Raw genomic sequence first — 12,556 nt, 5'->3', positions numbered from 1 at the left:
AGCTTCTCTCACCTGTTGAGAGGGGGTTTGAGGTGTGCGCAAGACACCTGGTGGGAGTGTATTTTGCGATAAAAATCACTCAACACATCATCGGGTTCCAAAAGGTTATTCTCCAAACGCCACATTCCACACTGAAACTTCTCTTTGAGAAAAACATCCCAGGTGTGTCAAATCAGAGATTTGCCCATTGGTTGCTCTCATTGTCTCCAAATCAAATTGAGGTAGATTACAAGGCCAAGTATGTTCTTCCTCAATTGATGCAGTATGAAGGACAAACCCATGATTGCATAGAAACGTTCCATGAACCAAGTCCATCTCTCTTCAGACGACAGTCGGAAGACGCAGATGAACCTGTGTTTGTAGACGGTTCTAGATTTTTTCTGGAAGGACACTATCACACAGGATATGGAATTTTCTATTCCAAGCGAGGACAAGTGGTAAAACACAAGTTACCGAGTCATTTCTCAGCTCAAAGGGCAGAGATAGAAGCGGTAAGAATGGTCCTTCAGCTGAATGAAGCTGATGATCAAACTCCAATGGTAATCTACAGTGATAGCTCCTATGTTGTCAGATCCCTAACCGATTACCTGCCTGTTTGGGAAAGGAGAGGCTACGTGGACTCATCCAACAAAGCCTTGTTGCACCGCGAAACGCTAGAATCAATTTTTGAGATGGCATCTAGGGCCCCAAATAGATTTGCTATAGTGAAAGTCGCTGCACATCAAATATCTGATGATGAGTTATCTGTAGGAAATGCAACCGCAGATGCTCTAGCCAAAGAAGCTGCCCTGACAGGAGAGGAAGTGTTTGACTCTGAACCTTCTGAGAATTCAGCGGTTCAAAGAACAGACACGTACATACCTTCATTTGCAGAAGAACAGAGAAAAGATCCTTCTCTTGTTATTTTTCTGGATGATCTAAAACCTCCTTTTATCTGTGAAAATGGGGTTTTGTGTCACAGTTCAAATGAAGAATTGCGTCCAGTTGTACCAAAACATCTACAGGTAGAATTCACTCGATACAACCATGAGAGTTTAGGTCACTTGGGACAACAGAAATTGTTAATCATTCTCAAGGAGAAATTTTATTGGGAAAAAATGGACGAAACAGTTCAAAGTGTTGTACTATCATGTCTCATTTGTGCCCAAATAAATCCAAGACCTAAAGGACAGAAGCCACCACTTCTACGGATCGCACCTGCAGATGGTCCATGGTCTACACTGCAGATAGACTATATTGGTCCTTTACCCTCAGGTAAACATGGTCTCAGGTATGCATTGATTGTGGTAGATGTGTTCTCAAAATGGGTAGAAATATTACCTGTTAGGAAAGATGATGCTTTGTCCACAGCAAGGGAATTGGTACAACATGTCTTTTGTACTTGGGGGATCCCAAGGATGATTACCTCCGATCGAGGTAGCCACTTCACAGGTAAAATCATGCAAACTGCTTGTGCTATTCTAGGGGCGCGACAGCAATTTCATGTCCCCTATCATCCACAATCTGCGGGAATTGTGGAAAGAATGAATAGGACAATCAAGTCCAGAATTGCAAAGATGCTTTTGGACAAAGGTAACACTTGGGTTGACAAGGTTCCTTTCATACTGATGAGTATAAGAGGTTCAATCTCTTCTACAACTCAATTCACTCCGTTTGAGTTGATGACGGGAAGAAAAATGCCATTGTGGTTTCCACATGAGCCATTTTTATCCACTCCACAAAAAGATGCTATCTCAAGGTCCCAATGGTTGAGATCGCTACAGGAGAAGCTGAAAGCGATTCTGCCATATGCGGCATCAAGAATGCAGAAAATGGAGCCACCCTATGAGTCCAAATTCAAGAAAGGTGCTCTAGTGATGATCAAAACCTTTCGCAAAAGTGGTCCATGGGAGTGTAATTGGGAAGGTCCTTTTGAAGTCCTTGAGACTATGGGACAAGTCATGATTCTTGTGCACCGAGTGTCAAATGTGGTAAAAAAGACCCGGAAAACACAAAAAGTGTGGGTTCACGTTGACCAGTGCAAAATATTTGTGACAAAATAATGATACTGCATTTCTTTCCAGGAAGAAATGGATTCCTATACGAACTGGAATAAAGAACCTAAAGACTTTGAAGGAAAGATGACATCAAGCCTTCTGGAGAAAGAACATCTTCCCAAGCTCAAGACAAGCTTCTACGTGATGGGATCTACGTTCCTGCTGCTTTGCTTTATTTTCGTCATTGTTTACATGTTACATCAAGGAACAATCGCCAATGATGTGAATGAACAGACTAGAGAGATTCAACATTCTCGAAGACCAAGAGGATCAGATACACGGAACTTACTGACAGAGAACATCACGGACGATTCTGTGGAGATAACAGGAAATATCTGCATGGGATATGGAACAAAATGTTGCATTGAATTACATTTCATACACGACACAGACATAATATTACATGCGATTGCAGGACCTAAAACTAGATTCACACAATTACAAGGAGAATATGTACACAATAATAAAACTGGTACATGGGAATGTTCTCCTACAGATGTACTATACTGGAACATAGAGATCAGAGGTGATGAACCTGCTGTATGGTCCGGTGATATTACAAATGACATGATTGCAAGGGGAAAGTTTGGAAGATCCAAAACAGAAATTTTGTTAAAAACTCAGGTTTTTGGGAAAATTCTGGATCCTTCTTTACTCTCCATCACAGAAGGAGATAAAGATTGGGTCAAAACATGGAATTTCCAGATAACACGGGAACCTGTGCAAGTTCAGGTATCTGTAGTGTTTACCGTTACTAACACTATAGTTCCGGAAATAAGGGTTTCACCACAGACAGTACATAATAAAGTAAATACATTACCCATAATGTTAAAATGTAACACAAGGTTGAAATTGCCTTCTGAGTCTTTGTTGACATGGACCAAAAATTCATCGTTTTTGGGAAGTTTTTTAAACAGTCCAACTAATGTCATTCACAGAGGTCAGATTGGTAATATCAGGTGGATGGATGATACTTTCATTTTTTCCATAGAGAATCCATCTTCCAGGGACTCTGGAATTTACCAGTGTTGCGTTGAAACAAAGACACATTACAGACATTGTAAAAACGTTAGTGTGAATATTTGGTCAGCAGCAGATAGTGCATGCACAGACACGAGGTTCATGCCGTCTACTCCTTTCCAAATTAATCAATTTCAGTCCAAGTCCTTATTAAGGGATGGAGAATTTATGACAATGGTGTGGACTTTCAATATGTCTCATTGGAAGATCTCTACCAGGTTTCCTCAGTGTCAATCACATCTCATAAACATGGAGATGGGGATAGAACAATGGTTTGGGAAAAGAACTACTCAGACTAGGAGTAAGAGAGGAGTGTTAGAAGGAATTCTGGGAGGAATTGGGACAGTGGGAAGTCTGACTAATGCCATGAATATACAGACACTTAAGTCAGATTTGGATAATATTGGTTTTATTGGAGGAAAAGGTGTAAAGGTTCAGAAGAGTCTGAATCAACTTCTTGAAAAGATGGTAATGAATACAGCTGCTGTACTAGGCTCTTCCGTGTCACATCTACAGGATGCTACATTAGCTCTCGTGGAAAGCACACACGAAACACAAGTAGCTAAAGCGTGCCTGGAGATACAGGTAGAGTACTCTTCTAATTTAAAGTTGATTGCACAAGCTTTACAGAGTGGAATTACTCCACTGGGAATACTGCGAAATTTACCTGTAGAGTATGATTTTGCATTGAATCATACGGATTTGTGGGTAAATAAGTGGTTAGGATGTGAACGAAACATTTGTGTTGGCACATCACTAATCCCGGTGATTGGAAGAGAGGGGACTATTGTTCCTGTTACAGTTTTGGGTATACCTGTGAGCAACACACAACAAGTGTTCTATCAACTGCAGTACACAGATTTTGCATTTGATGGAGTGAACACTGAACAAGTAGACATTTCTTCATGTTTGCATTTTGTTTCTAAGGTGATGTGTTTACCTGGACAGGATAAGGTGATTTATCATTCATGTTTTCATAATCATTCTTCTTGTCATGCGAGAATAGAGACTGTACAGACACTACATGATCTGGTGACTCCAGTAAGTCCAACTAAGATTTGTTTTCAGGTCATGTCTGAGACAGAGAAGGTTTCTGTTTTCTATTCTACTTGTGTACATAAGGAAAACCTACCTATGGGTTTGTATTGTATAGAAGGAAATGTGAGATCTCTTTCAAAGAAGGAAGGAAGTTTTAATATCACTTCTATAGGAAAGAGAAACTTAACGGCATTTCCGATACAATTCAATTTATCACAGATAAATGATTTTCCTTGGGATATGTGGACAAGTGAAATAAAGAAAGATAAGGGTTTGTTAGATTTATTAACGAAACAGTTAAAGGAAGCAGAAATTATATTCAGACATGAACAAGGTGAATTAAGTGATATTGAACACGAATGGAATGGAATGTCAGGTAGAACTTGGTGGAAGAGTTTTAGCAAATCTGTACATTCCTGGTCTCAGTCATCTTTTCATTCAGCGGTTGGTAATGTTTTATTTAATCCCATCATAATCATATTTTTATTAGTTTTGATGTGTATTATATATCAAGTTTTTGTGATGTGTAGAATTCAGAAGATATATAGGAACATAAAAATAGAAATGAAAAAGGAAGATAACATTCTTAGAGGAATGTTAAATCGCAAGATGACTTGTTGACAGAAAGTTGCAGATTGGTTTATCAAGTCAAATATTGGTCTAGCATTTCCAACAAGAATGTATGTGATACGAATGATGACACGATTGAGTTAGGGTTTCCCGGGGTTCATCAAACTTCCATATAAGGGGGGACTGTAAAATAGTGAGTTTATGGAGATTTGATTCATAGACTGGATTACATGCATTCATATAATGTATGTATATTTCGCCCATCCCTTTAAGGAGAGTCTGTAAGTTGGAAAATGTTAACCAAGAGTTTGAGATGGTAAAACCAAGGCCATCTGCTAGTTGTTCATCAAAGCCATCTGACATTGTTCATCAAAGTTGTCAACATATTGCTATATTCTGTTTGGAATGTTGGGCTAAGAGCTGAAATAGCTATGAGAACTTCTTACTGTTTCTTTAAGGTCAAAGTTCAGCGAGCTTCAAAGGGTTTATATATATATAAGTTGAAGTAGGTTTTGTTACAGGTCTCTAGTGCGCAGGTACACTTATTTCGCGGGTAAAACGTACCACGTGACATGATGTAATGCTCAACTAAATTAGGATAGTTAGTTTTTGTGTTACCATGTAAAGAGATAAGGGCAATCAGGAGGAGGGGTTTGGGTTATAAAAGAAGCCCACACTTCAAAGGTTGAGGAGAAGGAGGGAGAAGGAGGGAGGAGAAAGACGGACTCATCCGACCAGACCATCTACAGATCATCCCGAGACGGCTTACACACTACAGCGATGTAAGATAAATGAACTGTTATTTTTTCTATCTGTCTATCCATCTATTAACTCAAGCCAAGACAGTTATTTTTCTCTAATGACTGTAACCCTCCAATTCTTATCTGAATAAATCCATAATATGTTTTTGATCTATCTTCGCTCCAATCATTTGTATACTGGCTATGCAGTTGTCGCCCTAAACCCATTATTTAACAGTAATGAGGCATTGTATAATATTGGAAGGCATAAAAGTAACTTTTTAGTGATGGTTGTATTAAAGATTATTTTACTCCATGAAATGAGGAAAATAATAATTTAGACTTTACTCAATATTAAATATTTTAATGTTGTACTACTAAACATGTTAAATTATGTCATGAAATGTAGAAGAGCTCCACTCTTATTTTTAAATAATCAAATTCACTTTATACTGTGCGATAAATGTGTAGGGTTGTTTTTTTTTCTGTCTCACTGATTTAGAGATATAATTTCTCAATCTAAGTCTGTGAACGACATTATTTATACAGAATGAAGCAAAAGTATTAGGCAGATGTGGAATAGATGCTACAAATTAAGAATGATTTCATAAATACAAGTGTTAATAGTTTAGTTTTATCAATTAACAAAATTCAAAGTCAATGAAGAAAAGAGAAATCCAAATCACATCAATATTTGTGATTCTGCATACAGAACGCAAATAGCCAATGGGTAAATTTCAATATTCAACAGTTACAGCAATTAACAGATGGCAACTCTCTCAGTGCAAAAAAATTTTTTTTAAAATTTAAAAATTAACCTTTAATATTTCCACTAAAATGGTCAAAGACCAAAGACAAACAACACTAATAGATAGGTTTTAACCCCTCCTGCCTCTTAGGGGATATATATAAACCAAAGTGAGTTTCAACATCAGTACTAGATTAGACCCATCTCACCAAATCATGGGTACCTTTAAAGTCCACTAGTAATGATCATAATAAATTAGATTAATCTCACCAAATTAATACAGGTGCCGCTCATCACAGAAAATGGGGTCCAAGTTATTCCATAATGGAGCCCTTAGGAAATTGGATTTGTCTCACCAAATTTATAAAGGTGCCACTCTTCATGAGGATATTGGGGTCCAATTCATTCCAAATGGAACCCTTAAGAATGTTTTCTCCCGACGCATTTCATTCAAAATTCACTCTTCAGGGGAGTCAGAAATCCATCTCAGGTCTCATTCAAATATGTACCTGTGGGCAGTCAGCCTAGACCCATCAAGGAGTCATAGATGCAGCGGACCCACTCTTAGTCCCAAGATACATGGACCAGATACCTAAATGACACGCCGAAAAATACACAGTAACAACAAAAATCAGCAATTCAGCGGTCCTCAAAGATCCCACATACAAATGTAGGTAGACGGGGAACTTACCACGTGGCAGGAGCGGCCGTAACTCTCGCTCTCTCAGGGAGCCGCCGCATAATGCCAAGTTTTAAATGTTCCCCCTCATCCGGCCATGTGACGCTGTTTCCGCCCATTTAGTCACATGACAACGGCCGGATGCCGCGTCATGTTGTTTACAATAACTAAGGCAACCAAGTGCCGTCCCCTCACTGCCCGGTCACGTGAATACCACGTCACACAGGCTGAGTATAGGATTACATCAGTCTCAAAACAGAGACAGCACTTTCATTTAATTCATTAGGGCGAACAGCACAGTGTGGTCATTCTTCCAATAAACGGATGTGACCATCACACTAAACAGGAGGAGATTTCATAAAAAGTAGCTACAATAGCATACAGTATTATTATTGTTAGATTGTTTGTAGCATGGAATGTTCACACCGCTGTAAAAGACGGTTCAACCAACGATTGCCACAAACAATTTTAAGGTGACTGCATATTGTATTACAAATTATAGCCATGTCACCAAATTATTAGGACACACCTCTTAAACAAACATCAGAAGTGTGTCACCCATATGTATGGCAGTGTCATTATCATCCAAAAATCAATATTAAAACTCAAAGAATCCCAATAAGGCAAAAGACATCTCCAAGAGAAACATTTTTATATATATATATTTAATCATTAAAGAGATCCCATATGTGATGACAATATATGGGGGACTATCCCAAAGAAACTGACTATGATCTAGAAAGATGAAGAAGATGAAAGGGAGGGTAAAGAAGGAATGGAAGAAAAGAGTGGAGTGAAAGGGACTGCCCTTGCCCTAAATAAACTAGCTGTAAATTCTGACCCTACCTATCATGTGGGGGTTGGCGCCCTAAGATAGAACGGTGTGTGGGCGCCCCCACTCGGCCGACGTGTGTCCCTCCTCTCTACCACTGACCCTGCACCACCACTAGATGAAGGGTGCAAAGGAAATTTCCTCATTTAGTCCATTAGGGTGTAGAGTCTTTAACCAATAAATCCATCTGGACTCTTGTTGCAACAACCTCCTGTCCCAATTTCCTCCTCTAGGTAGTGGCTTAACATGATCAATACCCTGAAATACAATAACAGTGAGGTCCCCATTATGCATGCGATTTATATGTCTTGCCAGTGGTGTATCGTTGTTCAGTCTGATATCCCTAAGGTGTTCACCTATCCGCCGTCTGAACTCCCTGCGGGTCTTACCCACATATTCCATTCCACAGACACAGGTCGCCTTATAAATTACCCCCTGTGTCTTACAGTTGATGAAGGATCGAATATCATATTCCTTCTTCGTCACCTGACTTGTAAACCTTTTGCCAACAAGAATCGAATTGCAGGCTATACAACCGCTACATTTGTAGCAGCCCTTCAGGGTTGGAAAACTGACGAAAGGATTTTTCGGATTGAGATAACTATGGACTAGTCGATCTTTAAGTGACCTTGCTCGTTTATATGTAATGGAAGGCCTATCGGTAAGCAAACTCCCAACATCGCCATCCATCTTCAAAATGGGCCAATATTTCTCAAGGATTTTCCTCACCTCATACGCCCCGTTATCAAAAGTCGTTATGAATCTAATCGTGTCCTTTCCATCATCCTTTGCCATGTTCGTAGGGGGATAAAGAAGATCTGTTCTTCTGACCTTCCTGATGTCAGCAGCCGCCTCTTTTATTACTTTCATTGGATATCCTCTTTCCAAAAATCTCCTTTCCAGATCGCCTGACTGATCCATAAAGTGCCTCTCATTAGAACAGTTCCTCCGAATTCTTGCGAACTGTCCCTTTGGGATGCCTTTTTTTAGACTGAGTGGATGACTACTCTCCCACCTCAAGAGTGAATTTGTTGAGGTGGGCTTCCGGTAGGTACTTGTTATCAAATTACCCCTCTCGTCTTTTTCAATCAATAGATCCAGAAAGGATAGTTTAGACCTGTCCATTTCAAAAGTAAAAAACAGACCCAGGTTATTCGTGTTCAGATCGTTCATGAACAACTTCAATTCATTTTCACTGCCTTTCCACACTAAAAAAATATCAGCTATGAATCTGTACCAGATTCCGATGTTCTCATTGGCAGATTCACGATCCTCTCTGAAGACGACCGTTTCCTCCCACCAGCCCAGGAGCAAGTTAGCGTACGACGGGGCACATGGACACTGCCATACATATGGGTGACACACTTCTGATGTTTGTTTAAGAGGTGTGTCCTAATAATTTGGTGACATGGCTATAATTTGTAATACAATATGCAGTCACCTTAAAATTGTTTGTGGCAATCGTTGGTTGAACCGTCTTTTACAGCGGTGTGAACATTCCATGCTACAAACAATCTAACAATAATAATACTGTATGCTATTGTAGCTACTTTTTATAAATCTCCTCCTGTTTAGTGTGATGGTCACATCCGTTTATTGGAAGAATGACCACACTGTGCTGTTCGCCCTAATGAATTAAATGAAAGTGCTGTCTCTGTTTTGAGACTGATGTAATCCTATACTCAGCCTGTGTGACATGGTATTCACGTGACCGGGCAGTGAGGGGACGGCACTTGGTTGCCTTAGTTATTGTAAACAACATGACGCGGCATCCGGCCGTTGTCATGTGACTAAATGGGCGGAAACAGCGTCACATGGCCGGATGAGGGGGAACATTTAAAACTTGGCATTATGCGGCGGCTCCCTGAGAGAGCGAGAGTTACGGCCGCTCCTGCCACGTGGTAAGTTCCCCGTCTACCTACATTTGTATGTGGGATCTTTGAGGACCGCTGAATTGCTGATTTTTGTTGTTACTGTGTATTTTTCGGCGTGTCATTTAGGTATCTGGTCCATGTATCTTGGGACTAAGAGTGGGTCCGCTGCATCTATGACTCCTTGATGGGTCTAGGCTGACTGCCCACAGGTACATATTTGAATGAGACCTGAGATGGATTTCTGACTCCCCTGAAGAGTGAATTTTGAATGAAACGCGTCGGGAGAAAACATTCTTAAGGGTTCCATTTGGAATGAATTGGACCCCAATATCCTCATGAAGAGTGGCACCTTTATAAATTTGGTGAGACAAATCCAATTTCCTAAGGGCTCCATTATGGAATAACTTGGACCCCATTTTCTGTGATGAGCGGCACCTGTATTAATTTGGTGAGATTAATCTAATTTATTATGATCATTACTAGTGGACTTTAAAGGTACCCATGATTTGGTGAGATGGGTCTAATCTAGTACTGATGTTGAAACTCACTTTGGTTTATATATATCCCCTAAGAGGCAGGAGGGGTTAAAACCTATCTATTAGTGTTGTTTGTCTTTGGTCTTTGACCATTTTGGTGGAAATATTAAAGGTTAATTTTTAAATTTTAAAAAAATTTTTTTTGCACTGAGAGAGTTGCCATCTGTTAATTGCTGTAACTGTTGAATATTGAAATTTACCCATTGGCTATTTGCGTTCTAATTGATGAATATGGCAGGTTTTTTGAGCACAAGTTTTGATACGGGCTCTTGGGCTAATGAGGCGAGGGACGTATTTTCAGAGAAAACATTTATTCAAAAAAAGTACACCCCTACTTTGAATGGTGCTTTTCGAGAATTAACTAAAATTTATAAAAATAGGACATCCTCTTGGTGGGAGGTGCAGTCCCTAGAGGTTTACTTGCGTGATAGGATAGTACCGAGGCATTTGAGAATCTCCCTACAGCCTGGCTATCATTATAGAAGTCAGGAATTAGCTGCTAAATGGGAGAAGGAAGCAACTGAGAGTTCCCTTCGACTCATGACGTTGCTCCTGGAGGAAGAAAAAAAGAACCTTGCAGACCTAGAAAAATCGCTTAAAGAGCAGATAGACATGACCAATACTTTCTCGAAAGAACCAGACTTTCAGGGGAAAGAAAAAACTCTGCAAGACACGATTGAAAAATATCAGTACCATCTGAAAGATAAAAAACACAAATTTTATAATAGAGATATGCAAGATTTCAGAGAGAATAAGATCTACAATTTTGTCCCCCCACGTTTTGTGAGACCTAGCGAAACTGAGTGCTCCACAACAGACACAGATGTGTCTGATTCTGAGGGGAGAAATATAGGAGCAAGAGGTAGGAAGAAGAAGAACTTTGGGAATGGTAGAGGCAGGTTTAACCAACCCTATCAGAGTAATCATTTTTTAGAACCAAGGGAACACTTCCTCAGGAATCGAATGAACAGGGGGGGGCTTTCAAAATCCTCAGGATACCAACAAGTAGTGAACCTCTCAAGTAGGGCTCTGTCTATGACAGAGATGAGTGTATTAAGCAAGGGTCTCTCTTTTGTGCCCACAACGGATTATAATGATTTTGAAAGTGTCAAGGATCTCAATCTCTTCATCAGAAAACTAAAATGGAAGAAATTCTTCATTAGAGACAATAAGAAGATATGTATGGATATGGGGATCCCAGATGACATCCTTGAAGATGTCAGACTTCTATATAATCTGGATGTCATGGGGCCTGACCTAACTGGTCAAGGTCCCTTTACAGATCTCAGGTTGAAGAGCACGAAGATGCCACCAATCCAGAGTGACCTCAGTGCTATTGATGTTTTTTGTAATCTTGTGTCTCATGAACTGGAGAATTTGAAACCCAAGCATAGGACGAAATTTAATCTGACTAGGGAGGAGATGGAGAGCCTTGACACTTTGGGGAGAGCTACAGATATTATTATCAAGCAATCGGATAAGGGGGGGAATACTGTTGTGATGGATCGTGACAAATACTTGACTATGTGTTATAATATACTTGGAGACCAGAATGGTTATGCAAAATTGAGGTCTGATCCATCACGGCAGTATTCAAGGGAGCTAAAATCCATCCTCCTTGCCGCATTGGATAAAAATTTGATAGGTAAATCTGAATTTGATTTTCTCTTCCCTAAACATCCGACTATGGCAACTTTTTATAGTTTAACTAAGTTGCATAAGGGTGTTGATCCTTTGAAGGGCAGGCCCATAATTTCTGGTGTGAACAATCTAACACAGAATTTGGGGGTCTATTTGGATGACATCTTGAAACCATTTGTATTAGGTTTGGGTTCCTATATAGCAGATACGACTGATTTGTTGAAAAAACTGGAGGGACTTTCTTTTGATGAAGAGACAATTTTGGTTGGAATTGATGTTGAATCCTTGTATTCATCCATACGCCATGATCTGGGTTTGACAGCAACAAAATATTTTTTGAAAGGCAGGGGGATACAGTGTGAGGAACACACTAACTTTGTCTTGGACATCCTCAATTTCTGCTTGACACACAATATCTTCTCTTTTGATGGCCACACCTTCCACCAGCTCAGGGGTACGGCGATGGGGAGTCCATGTGCCCCGTCGTACGCTAACTTGCTCCTGGGCTGGTGGGAGGAAACGGTCGTCTTCAGAGAGGATCGTGAATCTGCCAATGAGAACATCGGAATCTGGTACAGATTCATAGATGATATTTTTTTAGTGTGGAAAGGCAGTGAAAATGAATTGAAGTTGTTCATGAACGATCTGAACACGAATAACCTGGGTCTGTTTTTTACTTTTGAAATGGACAGGTCTAAACTATCCTTTCTGGATCTATTGATTGAAAAAGACGAGAGGGGTAATTTGATAACAAGTACCTACCGGAAGCCCACCTCAACAAATTCACTCTTGAGGTGGGAGAGTAGTCATCCACTCAGTCTAAAAAAAGGCATCCCAAAGGG

Source organism: Anomaloglossus baeobatrachus, chromosome 7 (assembly GCF_048569485.1).
Source record: "Anomaloglossus baeobatrachus isolate aAnoBae1 chromosome 7, aAnoBae1.hap1, whole genome shotgun sequence".
In the NCBI taxonomy this organism is placed as follows: Eukaryota; Metazoa; Chordata; class Amphibia; order Anura; family Aromobatidae; genus Anomaloglossus; species Anomaloglossus baeobatrachus.
This window is presented reverse-complemented; position numbering follows the sequence as displayed.